This window comes from Parus major, chromosome 14 (assembly GCF_001522545.3).
Source record: "Parus major isolate Abel chromosome 14, Parus_major1.1, whole genome shotgun sequence".
Lineage (NCBI taxonomy): Eukaryota > Metazoa > Chordata > Aves > Passeriformes > Paridae > Parus > Parus major.
Genome location: NC_031783.1, coordinates 13,047,705 through 13,065,136, shown reverse-complemented (window position 1 = coordinate 13,065,136; position 17,432 = coordinate 13,047,705). Strand labels below are relative to the sequence as shown.

General features: G+C 48.1%; 1 long non-coding RNA gene across 1 annotated transcript; it reads right to left on the bottom strand.

Moving 5' to 3' along the window:
- Positions 1-5,228: 5,228 nt before the first annotated feature.
- On the bottom strand, positions 5,229-8,553 carry LOC107211258. Its single transcript, XR_001524122.3, has 2 exons — positions 6,923-8,553; positions 5,229-5,433 (listed from the first exon to the last, which is right to left on the bottom strand). It is a non-coding gene; the product is annotated as an uncharacterized LOC107211258 (long non-coding RNA).
- Positions 8,554-17,432: the final 8,879 nt, after the last annotated feature.

Below are 17,432 nucleotides of genomic sequence, written 5' to 3'. Positions count from 1 at the left end.
TGAGATTTGAGCAGCCAGGTCCCATCAGACCAGCACTGTTCTTTGCTCTCCCATCCTGCCTGGAGCAGGGAGAGTGCACCGCTCAAACACACCAGAGAATCTGGCAGTGTGTTACTTGTGAGCCATGATTTGGGACTGCCTTTGTGGCCTATGAAAATCATATCTGCTTTGTACAAAAGGCTTGTTTGCAATATATAAATCCTGGGAGCTGTAAAATACCAACAGCTGCTGGAAAGGGCACTGGAAGTTCAGCAGCTGGAGACTGTTTGATCTCTCTGTAGCTCAAGTCCTGCTTATAATAATAGTCTCAGAAGCCAGCATATATTCCCAATAAGCTCTGCTCAGCAACAGATACTCTTCAAAATGATATTAAAAAGGAAAATATGTGTCAAAACTAGACAAAGGGTCAAGTCTTCTCCTCACAAAAGCTGCTTCTTGAGATTACACATGTATGCGAAATGAGCAGGTTTTAACCTGTGGGCTTCGCCACAGCTTTCAGATCTGTCAGTTTTCAGGCTTCAAACAAACCCTGTTACAGCTCGTCTGAAGTCCTGCAAACCCCGGGCCATTGAATGTTAACCAGACACTCCTACATCACGCTCATTTGCTCTGGAGCAGATATTTTATCTTCAGCCCCCAGCTCACAGACAACTGAACAAATCTTCAGGCTGTCCCAGCTGCTCCTCAGTCAGTTATTTATCCTCAGGTTGAAGAAGATGAATTTTATTCCTACAGGAAGCTCAGGCTGAGGGGGAGTATCCTGTTTGCTGTATTTCCACTTTCACTGATGTTCCTCCAGGCTTCCAGTGAGAAGTGGCTCTTCCCCACATCTGTGTTTTCTTGCTGTGATCACACCTTGATGCACCCAGTGCTAAAAATTAGGATTGAGCACAAACAGAAATTTCTGCAGCAAGAAGCAGACCAAGAGGTAATTACACAATTGCCACCAGTCCAAACAAGGCATAACAAACAGGTTTTGGACTGGAGACTGAATGTTCTTCTCAGTTTCAATTCCCAAGCACATTTTGAGTGTTTGACAAAACAAAATCAATCACAAAACAAAAAAAGTGGGACAAGTTGCTCAGGCTGCCCAGGAGATTTTGACATAGCAGCCATGTCGAAGTAAGTGGGATTGAACACCCAAACCTTTTCAAGAGTATTGAAAAGCTTGTCCTGGCTGTCTTCCCTGTCCTGAGGAGATTCAAGCAATTAGCATGAAGCAGCTCAACACTTCAGTTTGAAAATTATCATTTTTACCTTCATGGCAGCCCTGCCAGATCAAGGGGAACCTCACCATGCATTGATCAAGATAAGGGAAGACAGCTTTCCTTTCTCACTGTGGCCTGCCTAAGGAAAAGTCACTTGCAATCCTCTTCTTCCTGGATAATTAGTAACAACCCCCCAGTGTAGAGAACCTCTTTCAATCTCTGACCAAGCATAGTTCTGGTGAGTAGGTTTTTTATCCTAGAAACAGAGGATTGAGAAGGGATGTGAGCATTAAAGGCAGCAAATAACACACACAAAGTTCTGTACCAGTAAGTTCAAGGAAGAAATTATAATATCTCTTGGCTCATTCCTTAGAAATGACACATGACTTCTCCAGGCATGGAACACAGAGGGGAACATATCCAGATGTATCCAGCAGCCAGAGATTGAAAAGTGACAGCCCTATGGATGTCAGTGACAATTTTGCTTTTGATATCAGTGAGAGCAGTATTTCACCAACATCCTTTGGAAGTCCTGTGAGCACAGCAAGAACCATAGCATCCTTCAGTGATGCTCTCAGAACACGCCTTTAACTTTAACAATGTTCCCACTGGCACAAGTTTTAGTGTAGATATTTTAGCAGCAAGTGAAAGAGAGGCAGAAAATGCCATTGCTTGTTCAGTTGTCATTGCTGGGTTCAGGAACATCTTTCCAGAATAACTCATCCTGCTTCTGAGCATCCTCTGAATTGCCAATGCATGGTTTGTAAGGTTGTCCTGTGAATTGTGTCCTTCCTGCCCTTTGTTTTAGTGCAGAGCTCTGGAGAAGGTGGTTTGTACCCTGTAATCACTCTGTCCATGCCTTCTGCCAGGCTCTAACATAGTTTGGCTTTTGGTCCCCACAAAGCCCATCCTCCTCTAGACCTCACTGCATCAGTTCACTCCAAAATCCCCAAAGGGATACCAAATCACCAGGAGGTCATGCCTGGGCATTTTCATCCTTCCCTCTCAGCTGGAGCCTTCCCTCCATGTAATTCTGCTGTGAGCTACATTGTGTGAGCTCTTCAGGCGAGTTTAGGTTGACTCAAATCACCTTTATTGATAATTTTGGTTAGTCCAAGTGACTCTGGGGACTACTCACAATCTCTTCTGCCCACAGAGCTCCAGCCAAGGTACGGGAAGACCTTGGCCAGTGCTGCTGCCTGCCCAGCAAAGGTCTGGCCATGCCAGGCAGGAGGAGGCTGAAACCTGCCAGGAAACAACCTCAACTTGCCTTGGCCTTGAACTGTCCACAGAGGCAAATCCAACATATGGTTACTGGGTGTGATGCAAATCTGGGATGAGTTGAAAGTTGGAGGGATGCAGACAATCCCACATTAAAGAATGACTGGTCCATATGTTTCCTCTCTCCTTTTTCTGTGTGTTGAAGGGCTTTTGTCAGGAAATGTGGTGGGGTCTTTTCACCTTGAGAGCTGAGATTTGTGACTCTCAGTGTAGTGTTGGATGCACGTGTGCAAGCACAGAACAATGCACCTTCCCTGCAGAGCTATTTTTAGGGTCTTGGTTGCAAGACAATTACATTGTTGTGCTGATGAGTGTTAGTAATGGTTGCAATATAATTGTGGAGTGAAAAATGTACAGCTTTGGGGGAGGCATCGTGTCCTTTTTGTGTGCACAGAGTCTCACAGACAAGTAAAGAAAGAGGAAATAAATTTGTCATCATCTAAAACATGTAACTTCACTGTAGAAGAGACAGAGTTTGGTTTCATTTACAGCACTGCAGATCCCTCCAGTTCACAGAATTCATTTCAGATTTGCTCGTGTCTGATTTAATCAAAACAGGGTCCATTCAACGCAAGAAAAAATCCAAAGCGAAGTTAATATGGAGAATTATCTGCTTACTTACAACTCCCAGTGTTAGCCCCAGCCAGCCCCCCTGTGCCACCACAGTGAATTCAGATAAATTTGCCCTGGATGAGAAAATAAAAGATGAGTCTGTTAATCAAGATTGCAATATCTGTAGGAAAACAGAAAGTAGCTGAGAGGTTCTGAGTGCTCATCAGGGACAGACAGCGTTGCCTGTAGGGGCAAATTTGCAAGTCAGTGAGAGGAAATTTAATCTTTTCAAAGATCAGATCTATAAAAAACCCTCTTTCTTCTTGGATTCCGTATTAGAGCTTAAAGAAATCCTCCTTTCTCTGCAGCATATGGCAGAAGTATGTAGCACACAGAAACAGGAGTGAGGCTTCAGTTGAAACTCTCAATGTTTTACATGTTCACTGAGAACTCCAAAATTAAAAATAAACTGCAGAAAATCTGCAAAATAATCTGAAAAAATATTTAAAATTTAAAATAATTCGAATTTTGAATCTGATCAGTTGAAAGGGCATTGATTTGAGGGGTTGTTCAAAACTATTTTTTTATTTGACATATTAAAATTTGACATCTAAAAATAGGAAGGCAAAATGAAAGTGACAAACTCAGTTCAAGAAAATAGGAACAAATAATTCTCAGTGGGAAGTGTTAGTAAATAGAAATTAACTTTACTGGTTGAGGAAGCCTTTTAAGATAGTTTTGGTTTTATTTTTTTTCTGAGGTAAGATCTTTGTATGATCTAAAGTGATCTACTAATGAAGGGCTGCTACTTACAAATGGAAGGAATTGTTCTATTTTTAGCATTTTTAAGGGTCTCCAGAAGAGGATTCATCTGGATGACTTGATTTTCCAGGGATTCCTGCAAAAGCCAGCAGGATGCTGAATGCAGAAGCCTCGGGCTTTGAGCACAATGACCCCTCACCATCATAAGCAAGGCGGGGAATACATTTTCTGTCAGTCAGCTCCCACGGAAAGCTGAATTACCGCTGTGAGCAGGAATTCCATCCAGGTTCAGCCCTGCCAGAGGTTCTCCACAGGGGTCCAGCCGTGTGGATTTGGGAGTCTGGCTAATCCCAGCTCCAAGAAGGAACCCCAAATGCTCAGTGCGCTGCAGGGTTTGGTACCTCGGTGTTCTGGGGAAGAGGGTTTGGGGTATTCCAGGATTGAGACACCCACAGGGAATGGTCGGGCGAGGCTGGGATCTGCAGAAAGCTGGGAAAGAGGAATGAGGTTTGTTGCTTGGAGTAGGAGGAAGGTTATTCCAAGGATAGAGGGCAGCATAAGACAGGCTAGGAATGCGTGTGGGATAGGGAGAGCCTGGGGGGAGAATTGTGGAGGAGGAAACAGGAGCGCAGGGACAAGCTGGGACTTGACGATCCAGAGGTCTGGCGGTGAGGAAGCTGCAAGGAGGAATAGGAAACCACCGAAGGAATCCCACAGGGCTTGAATAACAGGATTGCTGCTGCATGGCCAAATGTAGCTGCTGTTCATGTCTTTAAATTCAGAATTGTTTTACTGACCCCCACAGTGGAGTCTGAGGGGAGATGAAAAAGAAAAAAAGAACAAAGAAAGAGGAAAGAAGAAAGAGGAGAGGAGAGGAGAGGGAGAGGGAGAGGGAGAGGGAGAGGGAGAGGGAGAGGGAGAGGGAGAGGGAGAGGGAGAGGGAGAGGGAGAGGAGAGGAGCTGCCATCAGTATGGTGGAATTCTTTCTACCTGATGCCAAACAACTTTCCTCATTGCTGTCATGACAAAAAAGATGGCTCTCCCTCCCTGATTATTGATGTTTGTTCCCCTTCATTATTTGAATAACCTGCTCTTCACAATATTTTACCCAGATAAAACACTTTTTACTATGCTTTGGTTGTGCAGGTGGCAGGAAATAAAGTGCTGGGAAATCCCACCTGGCTGAGGATCCCCGAGGCTGCTCTACAGCATTGTTCTCTCAGGAATCTCCATGCTCTCTGCAAACACTATGATTATTCCTCCCACTGCTATTTATTCCCATTTCCAGACTACCTGGGAGCCCCCAGAGCTCTGTGTGAGTGTGGATTCATTGCAGCCACAGACCAAGATTCCCCCCTGTTTTATGAATGGGCTAAAAGAAGTGCAGGGAATTCATTTGTAGAGAGGGAAAAGCAACACAGAGAATTCAAACATTCTGGTGTTTTGCCATTTGCTGTTAACAAGGAAACCCTTTCTCTTCACCCAGAAGGAAAAATCAGTCCCAGGGCTTGTTCATGGCCTCAGGTTTCTCTTTCTCAGGTAGATCCAGGAGCTGCATGGGGTCAGTGTCATCCACACTCTCCTCGTAACCATCAGTCATTTTGGCTTCTCTTTTGGGTAGAAGGTAAAACTAGAAGGAAAAGAGAAGGAGAGCACTATTTCCCACATTGTTGAGAAGCAGATTGAAGAAACCTGACATTTCCTGTGTTGGTGTCCTCTTCACACCAGTGATACCTTCCAGTTCAACAGGAACCTGCAGAAGGAAGATCCTGAATATGGGTGCTAACTCCTAAGGAGGGTCTGGGAATAAACAGGGAGAATATTCCCACTTTCTCTTTGGCCTTCCTCACTAGGGCCAGGCCACTGGGAACCTGCCTGTGCTGAGAACAGGGGGGTTTTCTTACATCTTTCTTTTCATGAAAACTGTTAGACCAGTTCTGAAGAGGGCAGTTTTTGGATGGGGTTTCAGAAGAAACTGAAAGGGAGGACCTGGTTCATCAGCTTCTGCCCTCAGCCATCAAAAACTACCAGGAGAGTCCACAGCACATCCATTTCCCATGGCCCGTGGTGGCTTTCACTCTTGTCACAACCTGATTTGTGGCAAAGCCATTCCAGAGGAGGGAGCAGGGGAGTTCAAGGGCGTGACTCATGTCCCAAGGCTTTGCATTTTTTGGGACCTGTTCGGTGCTGGGAGCAGACTGTGTCCCACACTCCAGGCAGTTTTCCTTCCCCCACCCACACATCTGCACCAGCTTTAAAGCTGCCAAGGCAACGCTGATGGTGAGCGCTGTGTCCGTGTCCAGCACCCAAAGATGTGCCCCCGGGGACCAGCCCTACCTGCTCAACTCGCTGCTCCCTGCAGAAGCAAAGCTGATTTCATCATTCCTGTGATTAAAGGGAGCAGAGCTGTGGCTTTCTTTGGCAGCAAGGACACACTGCCCAGGCCGAGGGCTGCTCTCTGTCCCACCTCTGCAGCCCCAAGCAATGCTGGGCGCCAGCCTGGTGACTCAGCCGGCTCAGGATGGACACAGTGGGAGAAGCCCCTGGGCTGGGGAGGGGACTTCTGGCCACCAGGGTCTGGGTTTAGAGGCCACTGCTTGGGCTGCAGTCAGGACAGCTTGGCACTGGTCGGAGGCAGCGATGGCTCTGGCTGTCCTGGTGAGCTCATTTCCCCAACATCCGCCTAAAAACCTTGATGGGCTAAAAATATAAATGTGCAAGGACTCCAAGGCAGCAGGGCTGTGCCCTTGGAAACCAGTTTCCTGGCTCCAAAAGATCCTGGTGTGACACCTTCAGCTGCAATCTGCTGCTCTGGGGTGAATTTCACCCACCAAGCAGGAAGGAGAAATTTCCTCCATCCATTTCCGCTTTGATCGGGCAGAGATAAGGAATGTAACAGCTCAGCAATCGTCTCCCCTCTCAATCTACACAGCTAAATCTGTAGGCTGGCTGGGCTGAGATGCCTGGATTTGCAATGTGTATTTGAGCCCTGGCTCAGGTCTGCACTTAATCCCTCACCTCCCTGAAACACGGGGACTAATGTGGTCCCTGGAACAGGTCAGTGAAATGTTAAACCAAACACCCACAGAAAATAATGACACAAAATACCCCATACTTACATCAAACAGAGATTCTTTGGTGTAGGACTCAGACTCATCTGGAACTTTAAATTCTTTATATCTCATCATCCTTTCACAGCTGGGGAAACTGAGGCAGGACATGACAACTTACACCTTCAGAGTTGTCCATCCAGTGTCAGACCATTTTTTGGCAGACAATCTACCTACAAAAAATTTTGTTCAGACCTTTCAGTCTGAAGCCAGAAGGAGTGACCTTTTTAAAAGCTTAGGTGTAAATGTAGACCCAAAAGTCAAGGAAGGGTTGAGGCCATGCCAACAGATGGCGGTGAGTTAAAACTCTCAGATTTCATTTCCTCAAGATCACATGGAATTTAATAAACTTATGGTTAAAATACCTGTGAATTCAAGTCTACCTGATATAAAACAGTGCATATAAATCCAGATGGTCTCCGCACACACCTGCAGGCACCATCCTTTTCTCTCTCTGCCTCCCACTGCTGCCACATGGTCCTTCCTGCTCTCCATCCCACACCTTCCCAGCCACCACACACAGCAGGCACCTACCAGGTTAAACCCAAGGTCCTGGAAGGTGTGTGTTTGCAAGGGCTGGCCAGGCTCTTTCAGAGCTGTCCAAAGGGCCTGAATCAGCAATTACGTTTTAAAAGAGACAACACATTCCTTATCTGTAAATCCAGGGGGGTGGTAATGCTGGGAGCCTGATTGGGAAGCTTTAATCCCCCAGCAGACATAAAATAATGCTTTGTTTTGTGGCAATTTCTTCTTGTCTCGCCTTGTAGGGTGTTCTATAAACTCGGCTGCTGAGGGGTAGGGACAAGAGGCTGAAATAGAGAGACCATCTAAAGAAACTTCCCTGCAAAGTCACATCCTTGGCTGTATTTTCTTGCCAAGGTGGAACAGCAGATTTCATCAGACCTGATCTCTGGCAGACAAACCTCAGGCTGAACCCTTGGCAGGAACAGCCATGCTGGTGATAGAACTGAAGTTTCATTTTAAAATCATTTCTGTGCCCCGTGTTTATGATGAATAAACCCTGTGTGTTTGCTGCAAGCAGAGAGGATAAAGCTGTTGTTGTGTTACCATCCTGCATGTTTCAGTCACTCAGTGGGCATGAACTGCCCTGAAAGACATGAAAGACAACAGCTCCTGTATCAGCCCTAAGTATTTCTCTGCTATATTTGCCTCAGCTGGAGCGTTTGGGATGTGGTTACCCTGCCAGGATTGCCATTGTGGGTGTTGTGGGTGAACACGCTTGGGATTGAGTTTCCAAGAAGGAAGATTCAGATAAACAACTGCTTTGAGGTGAAAATTAGAGAGTTCATGTTACACCCACCTCTTGAATTTGTAACTGACTATTCACCCTGAAAATCTGATTCTAGGAACTCAGCATGTCCCGTCAGGAGCAGAATAATACCACAGAAACCATGGCCAGCCAGAGTCCTGAATGCTGAGAACTGTGATTAACTCCTCAGGAATCTCTCTGGAGCAAGTCATATATTCTGGGCTTTTTTAGGTAATTATTTCAAACCTTGAATCTGTGAATGGAGATTGTAAACAGTTCTCAGCCCAACATATTAGAGAAGGACGTGAAATGCATCAAATAAATAACGGGTTCTGACCTGTTTGCTCATGTGTAAAGAGAAAAAAATAAATGTTTTAACCACACAGGAGGAGAGAGCTGCAAAGACAGCAATTGGATCTCTCCATGCAGTGATCCAAGGCAGAATGGTAAACCTGAAATAGCTGCTGGCCCACTCGGCTACAAACACACCAGCAAGGGCCAGCACTCAGCCAAACTGGTTTCTGCTTCCAAGGGTGCCTCTTGCTGAGTTTAATGATGTGTTGTAGCTGTGTCCATAGCCCAGGCCCTGTCCTGTATTTCACTGGCCATGTGTTCCAGCACATCACCAACTCAAAACCTGCTGGGACAGCCTGGGCTGGGCTGCAGCTGCTTCACCCAGCCATGTCCCCTTATGATTACATTATCTGGGAAGGGGGTTTGGAAGGTTCCCTCAGAGAATAGAGGAGAGATTGTGGAGTGACGTGTCCCGATAGCAGTGCACAGCAATCCCTGCAGACCACGGATTGGGGAGGGAGTTGTCTGCTAAGCAGGATGTTTGCCTTTGGTGTGGGCTCAGTTTCTTGCCCTGACACAGATTCCTTCATCATGTTAAAGTGAGACTGAGAGTCCAGCCCTCTTGCCTGAAGGGATGTGGAGCATAATTCTGTTTCAGGTTGGAAAATGGCCTTCAGATAAAGGCAGGTTAGCCCATGTAGAAGCTCAGAATGGTTTGGGTTGGAAGGACCTTAAAGCTCATCCAGTTCCACCCCCTGCCATGGCAGGGACACCTTCCACTATCCCAGGTTGCTCCAAGCCCCATCCAACCTGGCCTTGGACACTCTCAGGGATGGGGCAGCCACAGCTTCTCTGGGCAACCTGTGCCAGGGCCTCCCCACCCTCACAGGGAAGATTCCTGCAAATATCTTACCTGCATCCCACCTATCCAATACAGACCACACATAAGAAAGGCTCTTGTCTCTTCCCCAGTGATGCCAGGGATCCCAGGCTAAACACAGCAGCCCAGGTGTCCATAGTGACATTCCCAGATAAAAAGGAGGAAGGTATAAATGGAGGAGGACAAGGTGAGAACAGAGAGTACAAACCCATTTATGACTGCTTGTTAAAGAGCCTCAGCCTTTGTGCTGCTGTGACAAGCCTTGGAATAACAAGGAACTCAGCTTGGATGCTGCATTTTGAGGTTGCATTTCAGCAGCAGAAGCAAACAGATCTCTGGTGGTTCAGGGAGGAATGGAATCTGGATCGGAAAGCCCTGCTGAAGGATCACAGGGTTATGTAAAGATCTGCCTCAGGAGACTGCAAGATGGTTTTGCATTTATTAGTAATTTATAAAATAATGAAAGCTGCAACCTCACTCTCAGCTGTTGTCTGTGCTTGCTTGGGGAGGATCAGTGTATTCCTGTGAGGACTGCAGGGATGTTGTCTCTACAGAGACACAACCATGCTCTAACCAAACAAGGGCAGATCGCTGCTCCTGGGGCACAGAGGGTCTGATGGGGACAGTGCCAAGGCCTTTCAAATCCCACCAGGTGCTCAGTGAGTCACAGATCCTGCTGGAGACATTCTGTGCATTGTGATCAAAAGCTTCAGGGAAGGGTACACGCAGGAAAGCAAGGCTCAAGTCTGTCTTCCTGGTATCCAACTTTTCAATTGTAGCACTCAATGCAAGGAATTATGGAATCAGAGAATCATGGAATGGTTTGGCTGGGAGCACACCTAAAGCTCATCTCTTTCCACCCCCTGCCCTGGGCAGGGACACCTTCCACTATCCCAGGTTGCTCCAAACCCCGTCCAATCCAGCCTTGAACATCTCTAGGACATGGGGCAGCCACAGCTTCTCTGGGCAACCTGTGCCAGGGCCTCTCCACCCTGGGAGAAAAAAAAATTCCTTCCTAATATCCCAGGTAACCCTGCCCTCTGACAATGGGAAGCCATTCCCCCTTGTTCTGTCCCTCTATCCTGTGTCCAAAGTCCCTCTCCAGCTCTCTTGGAACCCTTTTAGGCACAGGAAGGGGCTCTAGGGTCTCTCTGGAGTCTTCTCCTTTCCAGGTCAGTACCCCCAGCTTTCCCAGCCCAGCCTCAGAGCAGCCCTTGGAGCATCTCTGAGGCATCATCTGGGCTCACTCCAGCAGCTCCTCATCCTTGTGATGATGGACACCCCAGAGCTGGAAGTGCTGTCCCAAGTGGGGTCTCAGAAAGTGAAGCTGAGGTGCAGAATCCCCTTCTCTGCTGCCCACGCTCTGGGATCAGCCCAGGACACAGCTGGGTTGTGCAGAATTTGGCTTACATTTTTACATACAATTTATTACACTGTCACATTTCCAGGACAGACCTTGGAGCAGTGGAGTGCCAGGAAGGAGGTGGCACAAGGAGATGGAATAACTGGGGGGCTCCCCAAAAGCTCATTGCCAAATTAGTGCATGTGAGATGAGAAGCAGATGCAACAGAGAAGAACATCACCTCTGGGCTTAGCAAAAATTATCTGCAGCTCTTGGATCAGGTGAAATATGCATGCCCAATCCTCTTTTTAGCATTTCCTAAGCAAGACTTTCAAAGGAAGGCCCCTAAATACACATTTTAAACAAAGACACTAATTTCTGTTGAAATGCTGTCCTCAGCTGGGATAATCGGAGGTGCTGGAGCAAGGTGAGCAGCGTCTGGCAGCAGGAAAGCTCATCTCCTCCTCTAATTAAGCTGCATATGGACTCCCTGACAACAAAGAGGCATCCAGAAGCTCAAGACCCCGTGATTTATATGGATTTCCTGGTGTTTTCATGGAGTTTCTCTTCTCTGCATGATTTACAAGGCACTCCACTCCTTTAGAGAGCACCTTAGCCTTTCTCCTGGTAGGTGCTGTGGAGCAAGACCATGCATGATTTATACAAAATTATGTGGGTTTTTGATTAATTCCAAGGTTTCTTCATCACTCCATTGTGCCTTATCCCCAAATGCACTATAGATTTCTCTGTTTCAGTTCCTTGAGTTACAGAGTCAGGCACTAAAGGAATAATTCTTGCTGGGCCCTGCTAAGGAAAAAAAAATGAAATACATTTGGCCATAGGTGATTATAGTTTCTGCAGCTGAATCAGTGTCCCATAAATGACAGAGGATAATGGATTTAATAAATAACTCTGATTAAGTATGATGTTATTTTTAAATAATTTCAAAAACTGTTACTCTAATCCCTCCGTGGCTGAAAGAAAGGAGGATGCTCAGAAGTTAAAATTAGTTCCTGAACGTTCAGCCTGGTGTGGAGTTACAGGCGTTCCAGGGCTGTCCTGGTTTTCTGGGGCATTCGCTTACAGTGGAGCTGAATGGACACAAACAACTGCCTTTGGAAGGTGGGAATGAGGTCCCACAACTCACACAGCCCTGCTGCTTCTATCTTTCCCAATGCTCTGATAGCTCAGCAGCAGCTCCCAGCCCAGCTGATGGGATAATCAGTTGGTGTTTCCCTCCACAAGCTGCCTTCCTGCACACAAATCCCCTTTCCCTTGATTCCCAGGGAATTCCCAACTCTCCCAGGCCTCTTTATCAATAAATATAGTTCTCTTCTGTATAATGTCAATATGATTCCTTTCCTTTTTGTTCAGAGTGATCCCATTTCTTGGCTGGACAAAGGACCTGAAGAACATTTTGCCTTGAAAAGCACCACAGAATCCCAAAGCTACAGCAGGAGCCGTTTCTACTGAAATGATGGAAAACCATACTTCTTTCCTCCTCCTCTTTTTCCTCCTCCTTCTTTTCTCTCCCATGGAGATGGGCTGACAGAGCTGTTCAGCCTGGAGAAGAAAAGACTCCAGGGAGACCTGACAGACCCTTCCAGAGTCTGCTTCCAGTGGGTTCCAAGAGAGCTGGAGAGGGACTTGGGACAAGAGATGGAGGGACAGGACAAGGGGGAATGTCTTTCCACTGCCAGAGGGAAAGGTTAGATCGAATATTGGGAAGGAATTCTTCCCTGTGAGGGTGGTGAGGCCCTGGCACAGGTTGCACAGAGAAGCTGTGGCTGCCCCTGGATCCCTAGAAGTCTCCCAGGCCAGGTTAGATGGGGCTTGGAGCAACCTGGGATGGTGGAAGGTCCCTCTGCCCATGGCAGGGGGTTGGAATTAGATGAGCTTTAGGGTCCTTCCAACCCAAACAATTTAATGATTCTCTGAACTGACACATCCTCATGGCTCCCTGGCTGCAGAGGAACAGGGGCAGAAAAGCAGGACCACATTTTTGAGGCTGCTCCACTAAATTAAAGGAAACCACAAACTGAACCTTCAGCCTCAGAAAATCCAGATGCAGTGCTCAGCTTTGCCTCTGGCTCAGCAGCAAGGCAGAGATAACAATAAATCCCTTCTCCCACCTTCTGCATGTCCTGATTAGACAGACTGTAGCAGATGGGGGCTGTCATTATTCCGTGCCTGTTCCGTGCCTGGCACAAAGCGGCTCCGATCCCGGCTCCCGCCCGTGGTGGCTGCACCAACAATAGCTCTGACAAGGAGCTGCTGGCTGCTGCTGGGGAGGTCACAAGCTGCCCAACCTCTGCCACCCCAGGAGGACCAGTGCAGCCTGTGGAGAAAACACTGCCTCCCTCGTGGATTGTGTGCCGTGGGGATGGATCCAAACTGAAAAAGGGGGAATTTCCAGGCTCCTTCCCTGCCGCACTTAGGAATGCCCCACATCCATGAAGGCATGAAGCTGTGTCAGGGAGGTTTAGGCTGGATATCAGGAAAAGGTTCTTCCCTCAGAGGGTAGCTGGGCACTGCCCAGGCTCCCCAGGGAATGGTCACAGCCCCAAGGCTGCCAGAGTTCCAGGAGTGTTCGGACACTGCTCCCAGGCATGGGGTGGGATTGTTGGGATGTCCTGGGCAGGGCCAGGAGTTGGACTGATGATCCTTGTGGGTCCCTTCCAGTTCAGGACACACCATGATTCTATAATCCACCGGCACTTACATCACTGGCTGTTTCATGAACCCACATGGATATTTCCATAGTGTTAGTGTAACTAATGAGTAAAATTAATTTGCTGATGTTCATTTAATGAAACCATGCTGCTGCTGACAGAGAGGACACTGTGTGAGAGCAGCCATTCAGGGGCTGGCAGGGACCCCTCCCTGTGTTCCCCTTCCACCAGCTGAGGCTCTCCTCTCACAGAGGGGTTGCTCCAACCAGCTGCTGTGCCTGTGCAGCACCCCAGGATGGATCCCGTGGTGTTCCTGCCTCGTCTCTCCCTGCCACAGAGATGCCACATACAGTGAGGGCAAATCCATGCAGGAAACATGAAAAACACAGAAATCAGGGCTTTTCTCTCAGGGCTTAAAATGAGTGTTTTTAAATCTACCCCAGGGAGATCCTCACTGAGGTGCAATGATAGGGTGAAGGGTGGCAGAGTGGGGGAGAACAGCCTCAAAAAAACCCCTACACTGGAACCACAGCTTCTCATACCTGTCACAATGTGGATTTTCAGCTTGAGCACACAAGGCTGAGCTCAGGGGACACTGTCATGTAGATTTAGGGTTTTATCTCCTTTCCTCTCCATTAGCTGTGATACCTTCTTATTATGCTGAAACCCGAAACTTTTCTTTCCTCCAGTGGTTGTTCCCTTCCCCATTTGGCAAATATCGATCTCTCTGTGTCCTCAGCACGGGTTCAAATCCAACCCCCTCATCCTTAGCCTGCTCCTGGGGTTGATTGCATGGCAGTGCCACCTCTCATGACATCAGGGAACAGAGTGAAGGACAAGGAGAGGGATGTTCATCCATTACATGTGTTTTTCTCTCCCCATCCTCTCTCTCTGTGTGCTGGAAGTGACAGGGAACTGAACAGGATGGGGCTGATTGTGCTTGGCAGGTGGAGAGGGAATGGAAGGAGCAGGGAGAAAAAGAGCAGCCCAGGATAACCATGAATTTATCCTGGCCTTGTTTCACATTCACATCCTGCAGCACCTTGGGCGAGAGCTCTCCAGGCAGGGGACCAAAATCTGGGGGCTGGCCTGTGCAGGAGGCTGCCCCCACTTACCTTGGGGTGTGATTTTAAGCCAATTTAATTAAATTGCTTGGCAAGGCTGCAAGGACTCATCTATTTCAGCTTGAGCCAGGCCTGTTTTGATTTAGTGTTGGCTGATTAGGAATTAGTGGAAACAAACCGCTCAGAAAACAAAATTAGAGGGTGCACGCTAACTTTTGCACCAGATTAAGTTGAATTAAAAAGCAATTGAAATGTAATTTTCCTGTCTCAAGCAGCCAAGAAACAAGATAATGCAACCAGTGGCACTTGAAGCTTAAAATCACAGCAGCCAGGATTAGCACAACTGGCTTTTTAATGCCTACAAACAACAGATTTATCTGAAGGTCTTTTCTCAAACCCCCCCATCACCTTCCACATAAAGCTGTGTACAACTTATTTTATTTGCCTTGAAATGCAGAATTTATGTGACCCCAGGACTTGAATCCAGGACTTAGAGCAGCCAGGGTATGGCACAGCATGTCTCCATAGGTATTTCCATGGTGGGCAATACTAACTGTTCCCTGAATTCCTATAATTTGGACTGGAATGGCTCTGTGTGCATAGCTGGAAGGTGCAGAGGCCCAGGGGTGTGCAGGGTGCAAGACCCTAGTGGTGGCTGCTGCTCCCATCTGCATCCCAGCAACTCTGAGTGTCTTTGTTCCCCATGTCCCTTGTAGAAAAAGATGTCAAGTAGTTTAAAATCAGATTTTAATTAAATGTTTCAACTGCTGTTTTCCCTACCATTTGAGAAACACTACTCCTCCCTTCCCCATAGGCTGGACCAGACTGGCACCTCTGCACACACCGAGAGGGTTTTAAGGGGCTTTGCTAAAAAGGGTGATGGTGTGGAGAGGGTGCCAAGCCAGGATGTCTTCAGCACCTCAGAGTCCCCAGAACTGCCCAGAGTGCTGCAGCCAAGCCCTGCTGCAGTGGTTATTTGGGGGTAAGGGAGCTGCTGTCCCTGTTGGCCAGAGCAGCAAGAGCAGGACTGGGGCAAAGGGTCCACAAATGGAAATATCTCTTGACTGATAGAGGCTGTCATGGGCACAGAGCACAGCAGTTTGTGAGCTGCCCAGCAGCTCCTGGCCAAAATCTAAAGGACTCATGGAGATAATGGGTTCTTGCTGGGTTTCTCTCCTTGCCACCTCCCTCCTGTGCCAGCCAGCAGCTCAGTGCCTGATGATGCTCCAAGTTGCTTAATCCTGTCTTGGCTCACTTGCAACCTCTGTGCAGCTGATTCTGCCTGTCCTGGCCCCTGCTGACTGGAGGAGATGCTCTCCTGGCCTGCAGCACCACCCACAAGCTACCCAGACAAAAAAAGGGGCACCCCAGGCTGCCTGTGCCCTGCACAGTGATGGAGTGGCAGATTCCAGACTGTCCTCCACAGCCCAGGACACTGTACAGGTACAGGTTGGCATCACCCACAAAGGGTCTTGGCCAAAAACAAGGCCAAAGCTGGCAAAGCATAAATGTATGGAGGAGGCCTGGGGGTTGAGTGGTGGCCCAGACAGGAAGAAAACCCCATCCATCCATCCATCCATCCATCCATCCATCCATCCATCCATCCATCCATCCATCCATCCATCCATCCATCCATCCATCCATCCATCCATCCTCCAGGTGCATCCAGGTGAGGGAGCAGGTGCTGATAACGGAGGGGGCTGTCCTGGGAAGAGCCAATCATGGAGGGGAACTGGGGGTACGTGGCCCCATGGGGGAAATAAAAGAGGCAGTTGGGGGTAGTGGGGAATGAAGTAGAGTTAGGGTAAGTGGTTTTTTCTCCCTTTGGGGTGCTGGGTGGTTGATTAGTCTTTTTTATTGCCCTATAAGGTTTGGGGCTGTGCTGGGCCTGCTTCATGGGTGGGATGTGGTGCCCTTCTGCTGGGAAGGGTGGAGAAAGATTCCCCCAAAAGAAGAGGCTTTCTGGAGCCTTTGGCTCTGTTGGGGGAACAGAGGAGGGGAGGCTGGAGCAGACCTTGAGGTTTGAGTGTTAGAATTAAGGCTGTGCTGGGCTGAGCCAAAGGGTGGCTTAGCCTGGTCCTTCTGGGATCTGGAGGAGTTTGGCAGCTGGCTGCATGGGATAAGAGCTGATGCTGCTGGTGCCTGGCCTTGGTTACTGGGACAGGAAACAGGAAGAGAGAGGATGATAAAAACACCAAAACCTTGAACTTAAAAGGATGGTGTGAGGGAGTCCTTGGAAGCTGCTCTGAGCTGCAGGTGTTGGCGTTAAGCCTGGAGGGGAGGAGAGGAGGCACCATCTGTGTGGGATCAGCCTCTGAGTGTGTTGATGCACAACCTGGGTTTAGGGGTCCTGTGAGGGTGTCTGCTTTGAAAACATCTCCCTTAATGCTGGCTGGAAGCCTTGTTTTTCTGACAAAAGCTGTCTGAAGGCCAGGTCTTGGTTTATTTGTGTGTATATCTCTGGCTTCTGCTAGGATGTGCTTAGAAATTACTTTTACCTGTCCCTTTTTTGTGATGGAAGCCTGTACTAGTTGCTGGGTTTCCAGAACTCTTTTTTATCAGCTGAACTTTATCACTTTGTGTCCCTGCATGTGACTGTGGGCCTTTCCTAGTTGGAAAGGAAAGGTAGAGGAAGCCAGGTTGGGCTCTGTGGTGGAGTGAGAGAGGCTTGCATGTGTGTCCTTAAATCTGACCTTGAGCTGCTCCTTTTGGAGGCAAGAGGCCTCGCCAGGCTTGGGTTGTGCGTCAAAACAAATGTAAAAGCCCCAGGACCAGGGCTGGAGGAAGGGGGTGTTCCTGCCACCGTGGGGTGTCTGTGTCTGGCTTCCTCCTGCAGCAGCTGTAATTTCTGTAGCCTGATATTAAGTGGTAGTTTGTGCTTGTATTTAGTTCAGTGGCTCAGCTGCAGTGTGTGAGGATCCTACCAAGCACTGCTTGGGTCAGAGCATCTCCAGTGTCTCCCTTGCTGGGAGTGTGGGGTGGCAATGTGTGGCCCAG